This window comes from Danio rerio, chromosome 10 (assembly GCF_052040795.2).
Source record: "Danio rerio strain M-AB ecotype USA chromosome 10, GRCz13ab, whole genome shotgun sequence".
Taxonomy (NCBI): Eukaryota; Metazoa; Chordata; class Actinopteri; order Cypriniformes; family Danionidae; genus Danio; species Danio rerio.
In genome coordinates this window covers 2235626-2254923 of record NC_141030.1, presented here as the reverse complement: position 1 = coordinate 2254923, position 19298 = coordinate 2235626, and the positions used below count along the sequence as shown (strand labels likewise).

Here is a 19298-nt window from a genome sequence, read left to right as displayed (position 1 = left end):
TCTGGCGATAGATGATAGAGGCTATGGTTTTTAGCCTCCTTGTTAGAGCAACTGACTCCCATACAGAAGGTCGCCGGTTCGAAACCAGCTCAGTGCGGGTTTTGTTGCGTATCACTGGCAGGGTTACATTGGTGCTGTGACCCGGATGGGAGTGAGGTTTAGGAGGGTGAGTGTAACGGAGGCCAGCTAGTAAGTGCTGTGCAGGTAAACCTCACTCCTCTGACCTCTAAAGGTGTTCTAGCGTCAGAGACTAGAGGCCATGGTCTTTAGCCTCCTTGTTAGAGCAACTGACTCCCATGCGGAAGGTCGAAACCAGTTCAGAGCAGGTTGGGTTGCGTAGTACCGGCGGGGTTACATCTGCACAGATACATTTCAATTTATTTTTTTTATTTATTTTTTTTGTCTGAAAACACACTTACAAGGCTACAAATGGCTGTGTGTCAGCATAGTGGCGGATTTAAAAATAAGCCTAACGTCCAATGCTAATGAGGGAGAGACGGTCACTAGTGGGCGGAGCTTTCCCTCTCTGATGACACGTTCAAAGGTAGAGCGTCAATCAAAGTGTTTCTGCAGACTGTTTTTATCAAGTCTGATTATAAACAATTTAATGAATACATTTTAACCATTAGATCCTGCTTATATTCACACACTGAAGCCACACGACTAAGCTTAAACACCTAATAAAAGTGATCTATGCATTCATTTGTTTAATAAGTTAAATTGTTCACTGATATCTACATGGTACGTATATGTGGCTTAGGTAAGATCAAACAATCTCTAGAAATGTTTTTATGAACTAATTTATCACCACATAAAATACCCCTAAAATTAGAAGGTCCTTATTGACCATATTTGGAATGGTCTCTAATATTAATAAGCTGTACACTGAAACAGCTCTCAGTGCTTGCTCTCCCTCACACACACATACACACACTGAAATAAACATTTGTAAAACAATCATTCTTCAATTATCGTTTTTTAATTATTTATTTTATTACAAGCAAAGTAGATGCCTTGTTGAATCTTTTTTAACTTAAGTGTACAGGTTTATTTTAGCTTGGAGTAAGTGAGCTATCTAATATAAACCACCACATAGAGCAGGGGTGTCAAACTCAATTCCTGGAGGACCGAAGCCCTGCACAGTTTAGTTCCAACCCTGCTCCAACACACTTACCTGTAGGTTTCAAACAAGCCTGAAGGACTCAATTAGTTTGATCAGGTGTGTTTAATTAAGGTTGGAACTAAACTGTGCAGAGCTGCGGCCCTTTAGGAACTGAGTTTGACACCTGTGACATAGAGTAACCTAAAATGAAATATACGCTAAATTATTAGTAAAATCGAGCTAGTAGTAAAGTAATAAAGTGTGTTGTGTTGTATTTTGAAGCTATAATTCATTCATTCATTAATTTTCTTTCTGCTTAAGCCCTTTATTCATCAGGAGAAAAAAAAGCCACCGTGGAATGAACCACCAACTTGTCCAGCATATGTATTACACAGCGGATGCCCTTCCAGCTGCAAACCAGTACTGGGAAACACCCTTACACACTTATAATCTGGATCCCAATGTGCAGACTTCCATACTACACTGAAAAAAGTGTTGCATGCAAAACTGTTGCAATTTATTTGTGTTAAATTTAAACACATTAAATTTAATAATGTTCAACTTAATTTGTTTGTTAAAATTCAGCCCAATTAAATTGTTTACAACCACTTAACGTAAAAAAATTCAAGGAATCATCTGTGAATAATTTTTTTCAGTGTATATAGTACACTAAAAACAGTATGTAAGCCGTGTAGTATCTCCAAACTCATAGAAATCAAAAATCAGTAGGCGAGAAGTACCCGGATGACTTACCCGGATGGACACTACACTATCCCATGCACCAGGAGAGAATTCATGAATGGGAAAAAAATATACCCATGCAACATAAGACTTTGGTTTTGTGCTCAAGCCTCGTAATTAAAATAAGACCTAAAAGTTTGAGATGTTGTGAAACTGCAGTCATTGTGGTTCTGATGTTGACATCTCCAGGTTTCTCCATTTTAGAGGGAACTACAGTGTTCAGTGCAAACCGCCACCATTGTAAGCTCTTGCAAATTGGCAAGGAGAGGTCTCGCCTGCTGAAGATCAATTGAGAGTGTTTGTGGCTGGCAGCACCGCTGTTGCAGACATAATGATTCTCTGATTGTTTCAACACTAAAGGGTCTGTGACATCAATTAAATGAGATACTCAAAAGGGCTTTGACTCAGCACAACTTCTGAAGTAAAGGAGGAAGCGTTTCCCGCGTCACCCCATATCAAGAAAGAGGAGGAGGAAGCTTCACAGCCAGGGAATCGTGTCTTTCATCATCTTTTTTCCTCTCGTATATTTTATCGAACACATGCTTCCATTTCGCTCTTTGCCCCGAGAGTTCTTTTGTTAACTTCAAAGGCAGTGCATTGTGGGACATTTGTTTCCAGCACATTATCCTTTTAAGTCCAATCGGTTGGCGGGGCAAAAACGGGTCTCAGGCCTGTTCTGATGGCATGTGGATGGAAACGCTGCTACATGCAGATCACAGTAAAACTAAAGGCGCAGTTGTGCATCGTTAGAAGAAAGAATAAATAGCATTAACTTTTAAAGCGCTCTCACTTCTGCTGACATCAAAGACCTTGTGTTCTGTCAAAAGATATAATGATGCAAACTCATTTCAGGTAAAGTTTCTTATGGTACGTCTAATAAAATGAATAGCAGGATAGGTTGTGCACCATGCGATGAAAACAACACTCATTGTGAAAACGTACCTCAGTATACATTTCTGTAGAGCACGAATTATGTAGCCAGAGCTATGTATTGCTGCATTTTCTCTTTAAAACAATTGCTACGGGGTGGTATGACAAAGCCAACGGCTTCTGTTTCTTTTGTGCTGCCAGCTAACCGCTTACCTGTGGACAGCTTTCCTGCAGTTTGTTCATGAGCTCGCCACATACGTCGGTGAACTTGAGATAAGAGAGAAGAGTTGACAGCAACAATGGTGTATGAGTCCGGCGAAGAACGGTTCCAGAAATAAGATAAAACAAAAACAAAAGGCAAAAAATATAATAAACAAGTTTATAACAGGGTGAGAACATGATAAAATCTGAAAACGTAGTAAAAAATCAGGCAGGGGATCGTTAGTCAGTCAGATAGCGGCCTCTGGTGGATTTAGGTGAGAACAGCAGGCCTGAATGGCACTCGTGAGAGAAATTTGAGATCTCAAAAAGCATACACAGTGGCTTCTTGTGGATATACAAAACAAAAACTGCAAAAAAAAAAAATGTAGCTCCTGGGACGTAATCGGTGCTCTCCAGAAATGTATATAGGGGTACGTATCAGTAATGAGCCTCGGATGGATGAAAACTTTGGTATTCCCAGAAACGTTCAATACATCAGCAAAACTGGTGAATCTACAATTAATTTTCACGAAAGCAATGCAAAAAATGTTGTGCTACAGTTTATTCATTATGTCAGTTCTACACTGCAAAAAAAAAAAAAAATTATTTCTTATCCAAATATATAAAAACTCTTAAATCAAGAAGCTTTTTTTTCAGAAATACGTTTTTAAAAATGGGTTTTCCCTAAAGCAACACTCTTGAAAAAGATTAATTTAACAAGTCTCCTCTTGTAAAAAATGTTTTAAGTCTGGAGTAAGAATTCTAGATTCAAAACAGTATTTTTTATCCATTCAGCTGATTTGTTGTTCTCACATTTAGCTTAGCTTAGCATAATAATTGAATCGGAAAACAAGTCTTTTTCCAAAAAAAAAAAAAAAGTGTTCCTTTTAGACAAGCAAAATCATCTGCCAATGGGATTAACAAAATAGTCTTGTTTTCACTTTGAAAGAGGATTATTTAGCTTATCCTAAAAACTCAAAGAACAGCATTTTTTTGCAATGTGCTAACAATTGAACCAATCCAGGCAATGGAACCAACCCAAGCTCGTACTGATTACGTACCCCTATATACATTTCTGAAGAGCTCCAAAAACATTCATTCATTTTCTTGTCAGCTTAATCCCCTTTATTAATCCGGGGTCGCCACAGCGGAATGAACCGCCAACTTATACAGCAAGTTTTTACTTCCAGCCGCAGCCCATCTCTGGTAAACTACGGACAATTTAGCCTACCCAATTCACCTGTACCGCATGTCTTTGGACTGTTGGGGGAAACCAGAGCACCCAGAGGAAACCCACGTGAAGGCAGGGAGAACATGCAAACTCCACACAGAAACGCCAACTGAGCCGAGGTTCGAACCAGCGACCTTCTAGCTGTGAGGCGACAGCACTATCTACTGCGCCACTGCCTCGCCCTCCAAAAACATCCCAGGAGCTAAATTGTTTTGCCGTTTTTGCAGAGGCCGCTGTGTACACGTTTGGAGATTTCAAATTTCTCTTGTGACAACTGACTGATTTACTGACTGACCAACTGACCAATCCCACACCCATCCTAGTCCCTAAATGCAATCAATAATGTTTTAAAAGGCACAGATTGACCCAAAAGTACAATAATCAACCAGAAAAACAGAAAAAGAGGTCTGAACCATTCTCTCGGAAGTTAAAGAGAGGAACATGTCAGCAATAACAGATATTCCAGCCTGATCTCATGAGAAAACGTAAGTATTTTACGTTTTGCCAGTTTAGTGGCTAATTCGTACGAATTCGTACGAGTTCTGTCGTACGAAATGGTACGATTTTAAAAAGGAGGCGTGGCACCTGACCCCACCCCTAACCCCAACCGTCATTGGGGGATGAGCAAATCGTACTAAATTGTACGAATTAGATCGTACGAATTCATACGAATTAGCCACTAAATGAAAAAGTTACGAATTGCCGTGAGATTGTGTTGGATATTCCTATGTGGAGAAAAAAACAAAAACAAGAAACACAAGAACTGAAACCAGTAAATCTCTAGTAAATACACAAGTGTACTCAAGAATTGAGTGTGTTGTGCAAACATTTCTGCATATGATTCCCAAGTAAATTGTTCTGTCTGAACAGCCCTAATGTCTTCAGGTGAATGGATGCACCAGACTATAGCGGTGTTACTTTTTATTCACCGAGAGCACATTTTTGAAAATGCGGTTTCAGTTCAGCATAGCTTCAGGCTAAAGAACAAAAAAACACAATGTCTAAGGAAAGGCCTCTGTAAGTCACACAGGATCCAGCCAGACATGCTCAAAGAGACGATACACAAACCCTAGACTAAAGGCCGGCCAGTGAGGACACACTGCTGCGCATTCAGACCATGCGTGGTTGTGAACAGTTCACCATCTCCTCTGAACATAAAACACCTTCAGCACTGGATATTGTTCCAAAGGAAGCACACACAGTTTTGGAATTATTAGAATGTTATATATGTTTCCATTGTTTGTTTGTTTTTGTTTTTTATGCTGTGCAAAATGTAATTTCTATCACCCAACACCAACTATACCCTTAACCCAACCCTCACAGGAAACTGTGTGCCTGTTTACTTTCTGACAACAAAATAATAATTCTCCATGATTTATAAGTCTTTTGAGAATTGGAGGAAAGTCACCATGTGGACAATGTGGTGGGAAATGTCCTCATAAGTCACCTTTTCCTCATAATGCTGTGTTCACACCAGACGCGGAACGCGCGGATAAATCGCAATATCCGCGTGTTCAGATTTTCGAATCCGAGTGATTCGCGTCAAACGCGAAAAACGCTCAATTCGCGCCACGTCATTCGCGCGCACTGCGCTATTCGTGCAATTCTCGTCATTCGCGCATATCGCGCCGCAGGATGTCTATTCGCGCGTTTGCATTGACTCAACATGTAATCACTCGCGCTTGATGCGCATTCCGTGTCTGGTGTGAACGCAGCATAACACATGTCTTACCCATGTCATCATACAAGGTTGTGTCTTGATATGTCACAATAGCACACCAAAACACACTCAGTCACACACGTTTGTTTTTTGTGAATTGTAGGGACATTGTAACACTTTAGTTTAGGTCATAATTCATGGTACACTGAAAACCCTAATAAGTTGACTGAACTAAATTAATTGAGTAAAATTGTTCAATTCACCGAACGAAGCACTTAAGTAGATTATACTTAAATTGTCTAGTTCAACAAACTTAACACTTAGTTTGGTGAACTGAACAATTTAAATATAGTCTACAAAACCAGCAAGTTAAATAAACTTAAATACGCAAGTTTTGGGAGACTCCATTAACTCAGTTAATTAAAGCCAACGAGTTTACTCAATTAATTTATTTCAGTCTACTTATATTGTAACTTATATTGTATATTGTAACAATGAAATGTCTGTCACTTGTTTTTTTTTTTTAAATAGTTTAAAAAATTGATATATATATATATATATATATATATATATATATATATATATATATATATATATATATATATTTTTTTTTTTTTTTTTTTTTTTTTTATTGCTAGATGGAAAATATGTTGAATTAAAAAACAATGTACCCAAAATAAAGTTAAGACACCCCCAATATATTTGAAACTTCTCTCAAAACAAAACAAAAAATGTCTTAGATGTTGGATGATGGTCTTTTCCTTAAGTTAAGCATAACAAAAAAACTGGTCACTGATTCGGAGTAAAAAAAACATTGAGTGCGTTGAAATATGTTGATCTACTTTTGCGTTGATTTAACGACTTGTAGATAATTGAAGAATGATACTTCCTAATGATGGCATCCAAAACGTCAAACCCTACTCAGACAGCATACCAATACATTTCCCAAACATTCAGTTATCTTGAGAATAAGTAAGTCTTTATAGGCTGAGCTTAAAACAAAAGGTTTCCAAACTAGCCCTTCACAATACAAACAGTTTGAAGTAGCTCCAAGGAACCATGCTTTGCTTCCCTTTACCACAACTTAATCTCTTCTTCATTCACCCACTCACCTATTATACATTCCAGGTGTCTGACCAGCGCCCTCTAGTGCACTGTAGTTCCATTAGAACAGCATTTTTATTTCCATTATTCCATGGATGACAAAAAAAAAACAAGTGCACTGAAAACCCTAATAAGTTGACTGAACTAAATTAAACGAATAAACTAATGGAGCCGGCGATGCAGTGGCTCTGTAGGTAGGTTCTTGCCTCACAGCAAGAAGGTCGCTGGTTGGATCCTCGGCTCAGTTGGCGTTTCTGTGTGGAGTTTGCATGTTCTCCCTGCATTCGTATGGGTTTCCTCCGGGTGCTCCGGTTTCCCCCACAGTCCAAAGACATGCGGTACAGGTGAATTGGGTAGGCTAAATTGTCTGTAGTGTATGAGTGTGTGTGTGGACGTTTCCCAGAGATGGGTTGTGGCTGGAAGGGCATCCGCTGCGTAAAAACGTGCTGGAAAAGTCGGCGGTTCATTCCGCTGTGGCGACCCCGAATTAACAAAGGGACTAAGCCGACAAGAAAATGAATGTATGAACTAATGGAGTCTAAATGAATTGAATAAGTAATGGAGTCCCCCAAAACTTGCATATATAAATTTATTTAGACTAGATTAAAATTGTTCAGATCACACAACTTAGTACTAAGTTTGTTGAACTGAACAATTTAAGTATAATCTACTTAAGTACTTGTACTTAAGTAAATACAAAATTAATAATTCTTATCTTGCATGTGCTACACACATCATACAATATCTTTTTTGTGCTACAAATGATATTTATTCTACATTTATTCAGAATTTTGAACAATTGCTGTGAAATTTTGACAATGTATTGACTTAAAATAAGAAAAAAACAGGTTTGAGATGAATAAAAGATGTCAGGTTTTTGCCTGAATTATTTCTATAACCAAACACAAGCGCGTTTAGCCGCAGTGCGAACGTGTCCATAAATTGTTCACATCCCCCCGATCGTGATATTGCAGTGTTTGAAATCTGGCAGAGACACAGTGGATGACATCGCTGCAAAGTTTCCCCTTAAGCGCTCAACAAAGAGGAGCAGCGCGTGAACTAATCCTGATGATTGACACTCTGTTTACCCGCAACCCTTTAGAGCCTAGAAAGGGAATAGATCTCCTGTCAGCGCTTTCCCTTATCTAGCCCTCTTTCCACTAGTCCGCCTTTCCTGCAACCACCTGCCAGAAACACACATTCGCAAACAATAAATCTCATGTATGGCTCACTCAACGCCTGCACTTTACGTCCTTCTGTTTAAATGACACGCCGTGCATCTACAGAAATATTTGCTCTCCTCAGAGTACGCATCTCTCGCTCTCATCCGCCACAACTTCTGACACGCATCCCAGACTCGGGGAAGACAAACAAGGCTCCCAAGGCTCCGCTGGAGAACAGGTAAACTCACTGCTGATTACTGCGGGCTCTGGAAACGGAAGCATCTTGTTTCATCATCCAGTCGCTTGCTTTTCGTCTTCTGCACACTGATATCAGAGAGTGCTGCGGTGGGTTTTATCTTGATGACAATTTATGAAGCGAGCACAAATTTGATATTGAGTTCTCGAAGAGGTTTTGTTGTCGTTAGTGGCCTTTTGCTGAGGTAAAATTGGCGAGAACAGCAATTTCCATTTGGAAATTACAAACAATTACGAACAAGGAAACAGCCCGAAACGTTGAATGAAACATGACATTTTGATTTTCTTGTGAAGAAACATCCTTTGATCAAATTATAGAAAGAATATTGCTCATACACTGAAAGCAGCTAGTGCTAAAACAGTATTTATCTGGAAGTTGTTAGTATATTCAACAAACAATTTCAAAGGAATGACAAATAACACATTGAATTAAATTAAATTATGAAGCAGAAGGAAAACATTAAGGGCTCTCTTTTAACGGTCTAAAGCTCATGGTGCAAAAGCATTAACGGCATGTCTGAATCCACCTTTGCTATTTTAAGGACAGAAAAACACTCTCTGCACCGAGGAACATGGTCTAACAGGGTTGTGCTTATTCCCTTAATGAGTTCTGGGTTTGTTTTGAGCATAACCTGCATTAAACCAATCAGAGATTCATCTCTCAATTACCTTTAAGAGTCAGTTGTGTTTCTCCATGGTGCATTTGCTATTTACATGGCGAACTTTGTAAGTGTTCAAACTGAACACTTCACTAGTGAGAAAACAGTTAAACAGAGCATCTGCAGCGTGACGATAAAGAACGAGCCTCCTCCATTCAGCCTCTTTACTTTCTCTTTACTTTTACTCTTTACTTCTGTACTTTGTTGGAGTAAGGAAACTGTGTTGTACTCACTCCACTGAAGACATCTATTAGCCTACATATTATATATCGGAAGACCCAACCCTCACTGACAAAGGTCCAGAACATGCCCCATACGTGAACATATTTGACTTTGACTGCTATGCCATCATAATTAGTGAAAATAACCCATCAAACAAGGCTTTGAGACCAAGCGAAGTTGGCTGTGACTTCAGTGTGACTTCAGCTAATAAGTTTTGGCCAATGTTAACCAATTTTTTCATTTTACAATGACGTAAGAGAAGTCATATTTCGCTCATGTATTGTTTTTAAACAGAGAAAATATTTTACAGGTAATTTTTATTTTAAATCTTGGACCTTATTCTTGAAACTAAAAATGAATAAAAAGGTGTGAAGCATCAAAACCTGCACATATTGAAATTTATTTGAATACTATTTTGGCTATTGTTGTTATCCATGAATTTTCAAATGTACTTTATTTTAAAACAAAGGCTAGAAAGATTTTGAATCTCTACATTATTATTATTATTATTATTATTATTATTATTATTATCATTATTATTATTATTATTAATATTATTATCATTATTATTATTATTATTATTATTATTATTAATATGTTTTGATTATTTTTTTATTCAAATGGCCAAATTCTGACTGAGGAAAGTTGAATTTGCTGTCCAGTTTGTTATTTGCCTAATAAATGACAATAGACCACAGCTTTTAATTTAAAACTTTAACAGATTACCTTTTTCGAGAGATACTTAATATAATAAATATGTATTTTAAAAATAAGTATTATTTCACATTTCTTTATTATAAATCTTTAGGAAGTATTTTTAGTATATGGAAAAAAGTGGACCCTTGGTTATGATGACCATCCGACAATCTAATTCAGCTAAAATAGGGCTTAATATGTCATTAAAATGCAGCATCTAAAACTTATAATTAAATAGAAAAAGAGGCGTATAACTGCAAAAAAGGTCGACTTTTTGAGAAAAAAGAACTACCTATATTACCAGACTGGCTACGGGCCTGAATAATGTTTATTTTATTTACAGTTTCGACAAGAACATTTTATTTAACAGTGTATTTATGGTTATTAAATGTAAGATTTGCCACCTGTAGACATTAGTATTACGCCAGTGTATATTTTAAACATTAAATAATGTCAATGAAGCGCATATCAATGAGAGCTAACGGTTGCCATGAGTCCTTGATAATTGCTGTACTGTCCGTGAAAATTGGACATAATTAACAGACAAGACCCGAGCTGATTGGAAACAAGATCAACAGAGGCCTGGGGTTGAGACGGGTATTATCACGCACTCGAGCATGAAACGAAGGCGCTAATTGTTCTTTAAGATAGAAATGAAACGATTTTCGTAGCATTAAAGGGCAAATCTCCGGCTGAGATCTGAGAAAAACTGTCATGCATACAGATTCGGCCCCAAAATGACACTCGACATTTTCCATATTGAGGGATTTCATGCTGAATGTTGCATACACAACGCTTAATTGCTTTCGTGAAACAACTGGGGATTGAAATCCCACATCATTATTCCTCCTGCAGATGGAAAAAACAGTTGACACCGGCGTTGTAGTAGTGTATTCAATAGTCATTTGCCGCTTGGATTTTCTTCAGACTGCAAATTTGCAATTAAATACGAGCCTCAGCAGCAACCCTGAGGATAGCGGAGCGACATAATCGCTCAATGAGCACGTACAGCCTCGGTCAGCAAACACAACACTCGGGCTTACGGAGCATTATGAGCACAAATTCGCAAACGTCATGTCGCTTGTCCTCTATGATTCCAAAGCTAATTAAAGCAAGCGCACCGCCACGGGAAGCTGTGCAGAACTATTTGCACCGTGCAAAACGACATGCGACATTAGTCTCAGAGCAATTTCTCAAGTGCCACTCATCAATCAAACTGAACACAAGAGTGTGTGGCCAGACAGACAGTGCTGTCACACTTAGAGATGCGCACAACTGCAGACTTTCCAAATCCACCGCCTGGCTCTGTTTAATCTGATTATTCCTTCGTCAGGTCCTTAATCATTCAGCAGCTAGGATAGTTACACGAGATGCCACGATACTCCATATAACCTTGAACCTCTTGTACGACCTCCACGGTTCAATACGCCTGTGGTAGGGATTTAATTTTCCTTTATATCACTTTTGTCTTGATATTTATTCTCTTATTTATATACACTATGAACAGCAGCTGTGCTAAATATTTTCTTTATTCTCTATTTCCACCTGGAGATACTCATCCCGAGGCCTCTAAAGATTGTGACATGTGAAGAGATGATGGCAACCTGAGAGCACTTCTAGTGGTCTCCATAATCCTAGACCAGGCCGTATCCTGAGCAGATGCGGTGGCGGTCATGGAGGAGTGGAGAGACTGATTCCTGAAAGACCCCCGTGACTGACGAGGCCTCGCATTGATTCTGAAGGGCCAACCTGTACACCCGTCCCAACTCACATCTGCAGTTCTCCATGATGGACATCCAGTGTTTTCCAGCCTAAGGTGCCTAGACTGCAGCTCTGCACAAAAACTTTGGCCAGAGGAGAATTGGTCATGCCCAACTGAGCCTGGTTTCTCTCAAGGTTTTTCCAGGCTGGTTTCCAGCCATTTCCAGACTGGTCTTAGCTGGTCAGGCTGGAAAGTGACCAGCTAAAACCATCTAAAACCAACTTGACCATCCTGGTTTAAGCTGCACATAGCTGGTTTTGGCTGGGCTCCCAGCCTGGCTAGGCTGGTCAAGCTGGTTTTAGCTTTTCATCTCCCAGCCTGACCAGCTAAAACCAGGCTGGAAATGGCTGAAAACCAGCCTGGAAGTGCCCAAAACCCCTCTAAAACCAGGCTGGTCGACCAGCTAAAACCAGCCAACCATCCTAGGCTGGTTTAAGCTGGATTTTTCAGCAGGGCATGTGCATTTGATTAGGGTTGGAGCTAAAATCTGCAGCACACCGGCCCTCCAGGAACAAGTTTGGTGACCAATGGTCTAAACAGTCTTTGGGTCAATGCGTGTAAAAATTTTGGACATCTTCTTGGACACTTCTAACGCTTCCATAGAGTTTGCTCCAATTATAAATCGCCCATGTCTTGGGGTAATTCATCATGATGTGATTTACCTTCTGCGTGTGATTTGTTTGGACGGGAATCACAGGACTGATTTTTCTAATCCCCAATAAACAGGAAAAACTAAAGTAGTGACTGCAGGTTGAAGGAAAGTAGTAGAGTAAAAGTGCAGATACTGCAGTAAAAATGTTCGCAAGGGAAAGTAAAAGTACACATTTTTAATATGACTTTTAAAATTTCAAATTAATGACTTTTTAATATTAAAATTACAGTAATTTGAGGATTTGTAATTAGTTACTTTACACCACTGCTAATAGATAATACATTATAGAATCATTTTTACTTGCAACTAAACTAAACTTCAGTTGCATTTGCATTTGAATGTGAGGAATGGAAAACAGTGAGTTTTTTTTTGTTGTTGTTGAGCTGTTTTAAAAGCCTCTGATCTATTAGACCATAATGACCCATCCTTAGTGTCCTGTTCCCATCATGTAGTAAAACAATCTGTTAGAGCAGGAAAATAACTCAATTATTAATTTTCGAGATCATTATCGGGTGCCAAAGGACTTCATAAGTATGTCTGCCGTCGAGGTCAACATGAAGAATTACATTGGAAATTAGAAGAGCGCATGACTTTCACACGACGTGCAGGCGATTTGCAGGCCAATCTATAATAACTTCATGCCTCGGCTGATAATGAAATTATTCATGTTTTAGAAAGATTTCTCTAATCCAGATTGGCCTGAAATCCAATTATGCGTTTGCTCGGCGGAGAACGTTTTTCATGAGGAAAAAAAAGTGGGAATGAGAAGTTAATAATGTAGCACCGACTGTTCTGTTAAACAGTACAGAAAGTGTGGCGGGTTGTGCAGTGTGTTGTCTGGCGTCAGACCGGCCAAGGTCAAAGCCTTTAGGATACAAAATACACAACCTCTCCATAAAAGATTTTTACAGCAGATCAATGCTCTCGGAGGCCTTGTATCACAGGAGGGCTTAGTGAAGCTTTTCTATTTTTAATGACGTTAGTCCGTTTTCGGTTCACTATGGATCCTGTTCTGAGATTTTGCTCAACCAAGAGCCCTGCGGTTTTCATCCAGGCAGTAAAGATATAGCAGAGATATTGTTTTTCAAACATACACTTCATGCACATCAATGATTGTTAAAACATCTTGAATGTTCACTATAAATATATATATATATATGTATATCAATTAAAAGTTTTTGTATGTTGTGATTGACAGGTCTTTTCTGTTTATTTGCGGTTAAATTGCATGATAGGACGTTGATCTCTGCTCTGTTGATGCTTGATGTTGAAAATTCAACTTTGCAGTTAAACAGAGTGACTTTGATTATGTTTTATTATCTAACAGAGTGACTTTGATTCATGTTTATTTCTATAGCGCTTTTACAGTATAGTGTCAAAGCAGCTTAACACAGAAGTTATCATAAACGGAAACTGTGTCAGTCCAGTTTTCAGAGTTGAAGTTCGGTTTAGTTCAGTTCAGTGTGGTTTCATTTTCACTGCTGAAAGTCCAAACACTGAAGAGCAAATCCATCTATGTGCAGCTCCACAAGTCCCAAGCAAGCCAGTGGTGACAGTGGCAAGGAACAAACTTCACCAATTGACGAAAGTGAAGGTAAAAAAAAACCTTGAGAGGAACCAGGCTCAGTTGAGCACAGCCATTTCTCCTCTGGCCAAACTTCTTGCACAGAGCTGCAGTCTAGGTGCCACAGGCTGGAGAACGCTAGACAACCATTGCAGAGAAGCTGCAGGTGTGAGTAGGTCACTGGCGGGTGATCAGGTTGGCCCATGGGATCAATGCAGAGACTAGTCTGTCACTAGGGTCTTTCAGAAATCAGTATCATGCTCCACTACATCATGACCACCACAGCATCTGCTCAGGATACAGCCTCGTCCAGGATTATGGAGACCTCTGGAAGACCTCTATGGTTGGCTTCATCTCTTCGTATGTGTTTGTCCTTGAGGTCCTTGATGGTTGGCATCATCTATTCACAGGTCTTGGATCACATCAATATTTTGTTAAGTTAACTAGGCAGGTTAGGGTAATTAGGCAAGTTATTATATAATCATGGTTTGTTCTGTAGACTATCGAAAACAAAAATAGCTTAAAGGGGCTAATTATTTTGACCTTTAAATGGCTTTTAAAAAACTAAAAACTGCTTTTATTCTAGCCGAAATAAAACAAATAAGACTTTCTCCAGAAGAAAGTTTTTTATCAAACGTACAGTGAAAATTTCCTTGCTCTGTTAAACATCATTTGGGAAATATTTAAAAAATAAAAATCGATTCAAAGGGGGGCTAATAATTCTGACTTCAACTGTATATAAGTAATTATAGTAAGTCAAAAGCAAAAGTTTATTTGGTAGTTTATTAACAGACATCACAAGAAAAGGGGGTTGCAAATGTCAGTTCATGTTTTGTGTTGTTACTGTAAAATGCTTTCCCTTGATGCATCATTTATTAGGATAGAACAACATTTGGCCAAAATACATCTATTATTATAAATGTAAATATTTGGAATTGGAAAAAAATCTAAATAATCACCTTTAAAGTTTGAGTTTTTGAGCCAGTGTCAAACGATTAATCGCATCCAAATTAAAAGTTTGTATTCTCAGAATGACTCCCAGAACTTTTTGCACTCATCATCAACTCCTGCCACAGCTGATAATAATCCGAACACTAACACACACACACACACACACTCAGCTCACTTAGTTCATCTATACTGAGTACATGGAATATATATACACCTTACGTTCACATACACATTACTGAGTCTTTTTTACCCTGAGTAGCATTACAAAGTGTTCTTCCTTGTTTGTCTTGCCTCGTTTTTGACCCTTTGCTTAGTTTATTGTTTACGTTGTCTCGCTTTCTGTACTGACCTGTCCTCATCTGTTTCTGACTACGCTTTGGACTGCATACATGCTTCTGTTTGTCCTTATTTTTGACCATTGCCCTCCTGACTACTCTTGTAGAAAAACTGCACGTGGATCCTCATGTCCGTTACACATATCATGTATGTATTTTTTGGACATTCTGTCAAATAAATCCCATAAGTTGTCCAAGTTCACACATTTTAGGCAGTATCTGAACTTTTGAATCTCAACAAAATAGCTTGCAGCATCTGAGTCTAAAACCCAGATGAGAAACAATAACCAATGTCCGCTTCACAACAGCCTGAGTGTGTGTGTGAGTGTTTGTGTCTTCAAGAAAGCCTCTTGTTTTTTTCGTTTCATCTCTGCTTCCTGCGATGCGTTTTGACTGACAGGCTCTAAACACTCGGCTCTCCTTGAGCGTTCATTCTCCACACGTAATTACCCATAATCACTTGTACATCCTGAGGAGGATTTGCTCCAGTGAAAGGCTTGGAGAGCCAGGGACGAATCCAGGCCTCTCTCTGCTTTAAGTGGCAAAATCAAGAGGGAAAAAAGAAAATCAATGTGGTCAACAGCTCGATGGGTCGAAGACAGATAGTCCTTCATCTGAGCGGCCCTTTCATCCCTCTGTATGCGTAACAGTGCTACACTTTTCTTTCTCTTTGCGAGACCTTCATCCAGAATTGCTCTTTCCCTCTGCTGTCCTTTTAATCCGTAAAGATGCATCAATCAGCAGTCATTAGCTACTGCTGCCAGGAAAGTCTTATGTTAATAATTCTCATCAGGCATTATTTTTTCAGTCGCATTATACTCATTGAGTGCATGTTTTCTTAGAGAAACATGGTAAATGCATGCAATATTAATGTGGGTACATCCCATCAGATTGTTAAATCAATGTTAAACGGGCGTATCATATTTCAAGCTATGATGATATATTAAAAATATTTCTGTCAATAACATATTAACCATATAGCTCTGCAAATATATATATATATATATATATATATATATATATATATATATATATATATATATATATATATATATATATATTTACAACAGTTCTATCTGGTTCTCAAACCTGATTGGCTGACAGCCGTGATATATTTAAGTAATATCAGCACCCGTACAGCCTCTTTACCCTTTGTGTATTACTCCGCCCACATACAGCCAGCAAAAAGCAGACACTACAGATCTAAAGTTTAAATGATGCTTGCTCAGCTGTTTACCTGTCAGCTTATGATTTGAATCCAATGCGGAAGAAAGTAGTTCCTCATAAAAAAGGGTTTTTGAGACTCTCCATGTTTGATATTGTTTTTATACACACAATTACGCCGTCAAACTGTTGTATAAACGCAATATCACACTTGTAGCAGTGCGATATGGCTGCATATTGGCACTGGTGGGGACACTAAGGCATTCGGCCTGCGGCCTCGTGCCAACGCATGCCTCCTACCAGTGCCGATATACAGCCATACTTCTACCAGTGCCGATATACAGCCATACTTCTACCAGTGCCGATATACAGCCATACTTCTACCAGTGCCGATATACTATACGATATACTCCTACCAGTGCCGATATACAGCCATATCGCACTGCTACTCGTGTGATGTTGCTCATATATATATATATATATATATATATATATATATATATATATATATATATATATATGCAACAGTTCTATCTGGTTTTCGAATCTGATTCGCTGATAGGTGTGATATATTTAAGTAATATCAGCACCCGTACAGCTTCTTTACCCTTTATGTATTACTCCGCCCACATACAGCCAGCAACAAGCAACAAGCAGACACTACAGTTTGACAAATATTACTGTTGTTAGACAACAAAATATACTTTTGAGACTTTTTTTAGTCGAGCATGTACTTGTTTAGATTGCAACTATGCAGTTTATTTGCAAGAATAGTGCCTATTTTACAATATTTACCATTTCTGAGAGAACTCGTCGATGGACATAGTGTAGACCAAATACGGTTGATGCTTTCTACCCACAAGATGGCGACAGAACCGCATAATAAGCCCTTACGCTTAGAAGTTTATAACAGTCTGATTTCTAACTACAGCAGATCAAATCATTATTAAACTGGTAAACACACCTGCCAACACTTCCGTTTTTCATGGGAGTATCCCGTATTTCAGACCAATTTCCCGCAAACATCCCATTTTTTTCTAAAAAAACTCCCGTAATTTCATGCACCCCCCTCTTTGGTATAGTCTGTAAACACCCCGGGTTGCAAACTTTGGTACAGCACATGATTGAAGCAGCCGCTCAAAACCCACTGCATCCTATTCTGGTTCTCAACAGTGTTACTCACGCACAAACAACCCCTCCTCCCGGTCTCTCGGATTTTCAGAGACAAGTTGGCAGGTTAGATGATCTCTCACTTTGGTATGTTGTAGTGCTGTATTTATACAGATGTTCTCACATATAATGAATGTGTGTTGTGATGGCAGATTGAAATAAGCAAAGTCCGCATGTGTTTAGCGTTTTTCCTCATCGCAAGCACAACAGCAGTCTGGTAGTTATTGCGTTGCTTTTTTCAGGCTTAATTATTGTGATATCTCGAATGCAACAGAGAAAAGCTGTAAACTGTAACTGTAAACTGTAAAGAGGCCAAAATAAGACATGATGATCTATTTCTATCAGCTTATGTACATGTATGCAGCTTTTATGTAACTAATTAAATACCTGCTTCAGCTTCATTTGTAAGTAATGATTTTCAATTAATGTCTGCTCCTGACTTTAGATTTAGCATGCACAACAGTTATTTACTTTGCAAAGTAAAGTCATGTAACTCATTTAAGGGTCCAATGAACAAAACATGAAAGACGGAGCCCTCATTTAAAGATGATTCCTCAGAGAATCCTCCACTGGAGGGCGACGTGGCAGACCCCGACCCATTTCAGCAGAGAGGAAACTTAATTATGCATTCACGCAAAAGACCTCTGTGCTGCTTTTAAACAGGCTGCCTTATGGAGAAAAGCCCCGAAGACTTTTTATTTTCTGCATGTTTACTGCCTTGAGTGAATGTAAACCCTCCCCACAGCTGAACAGTATCATTTTTTTGAGGTGCTTATACACTTTGGTCTGCCCCAGTTCAATACGTAGGTTTATTATACCTTTAACCAACAAATGAACCAACAAATGAATCACTGTGACTTTCAAAACATGAATTAATTAATAAAACTTGTTCTGCATTTAAGTCTGTTTTAATCGCACAATAGATAAACACAGTGTACAAGTGTTTTTTTCTTCTTCTTTTTTTCTTAAGCGAGCAAAATTTTGGAAATGTTTTAAGAACATATCTTTCATATTTAAAATGTTCATATTAAAGCTATATTAATTTAATAATAATAATAATTAGTATCATTATAATAATAATAATTTTTTGTTGTTGTTGTTGTTTTAATTAACTACTAATAATAAGTATTATTATTATTAATTTAATAATAAAATAATAATGAAAATAATAATTATTATTATTGTTGTTATTATATTTATATCAATATATTAATAATATTATTCATTATCATTAAAATAATGTAAAGCAATAATAATATTTATTATTGTTATTATTATTAATTTAATAATATTAACAAAAACAACAATAACTATTTTAAATAATAATAAAAAATAATAATTATTATTGTTGTTATTAAATTAATATTAATATTAACAATTATAATTATTGTCATTATTATTATTGTTAATATTATTATATTTAAATCAATATAATAATACTAATAGTAATAATAATAATAATAACAATCATTATTATTAAATTAATATAAAATAATAATAATATATTATTATTATTATTATTATTATTATTATTATTTTATCAATATAAAAATGTTGTTGCTGATGATAATAATGCTAATAATTATAAATATATAAAAATAATTAATAAATACTTCTTTAAGAATCTAATTTTCGCTTTAAGAATCTGTGACCCACAAACTACAACAATCCATCACCGTAATAGAGAATAAAACCTCAAACATATTACTTGGAAATCAATAAAGGAATTATAGCCATACATTTGACCTAATGCCAATCCTTGACTGGCGAAGTCCAGATCCAAATAATGATAAATT

General features: G+C 37.6%; 1 long non-coding RNA gene across 1 annotated transcript in view; it reads right to left on the bottom strand.

Moving 5' to 3' along the window:
* Window positions 1-400: 400 nt before the first annotated feature.
* Window positions 401-19298, bottom strand: part of LOC141376284 (uncharacterized) — a 34462-nt gene continuing 15564 nt past the window's right edge. Inside the window, exons 2-3 of the long non-coding RNA XR_015500728.1 lie at window positions 2927-2980; window positions 401-2660 (exon numbers count right to left, since the gene is read on the bottom strand). This is a non-coding gene — a long non-coding RNA (uncharacterized LOC141376284). The remainder of the gene's footprint in view (window positions 2661-2926; window positions 2981-19298) is intronic.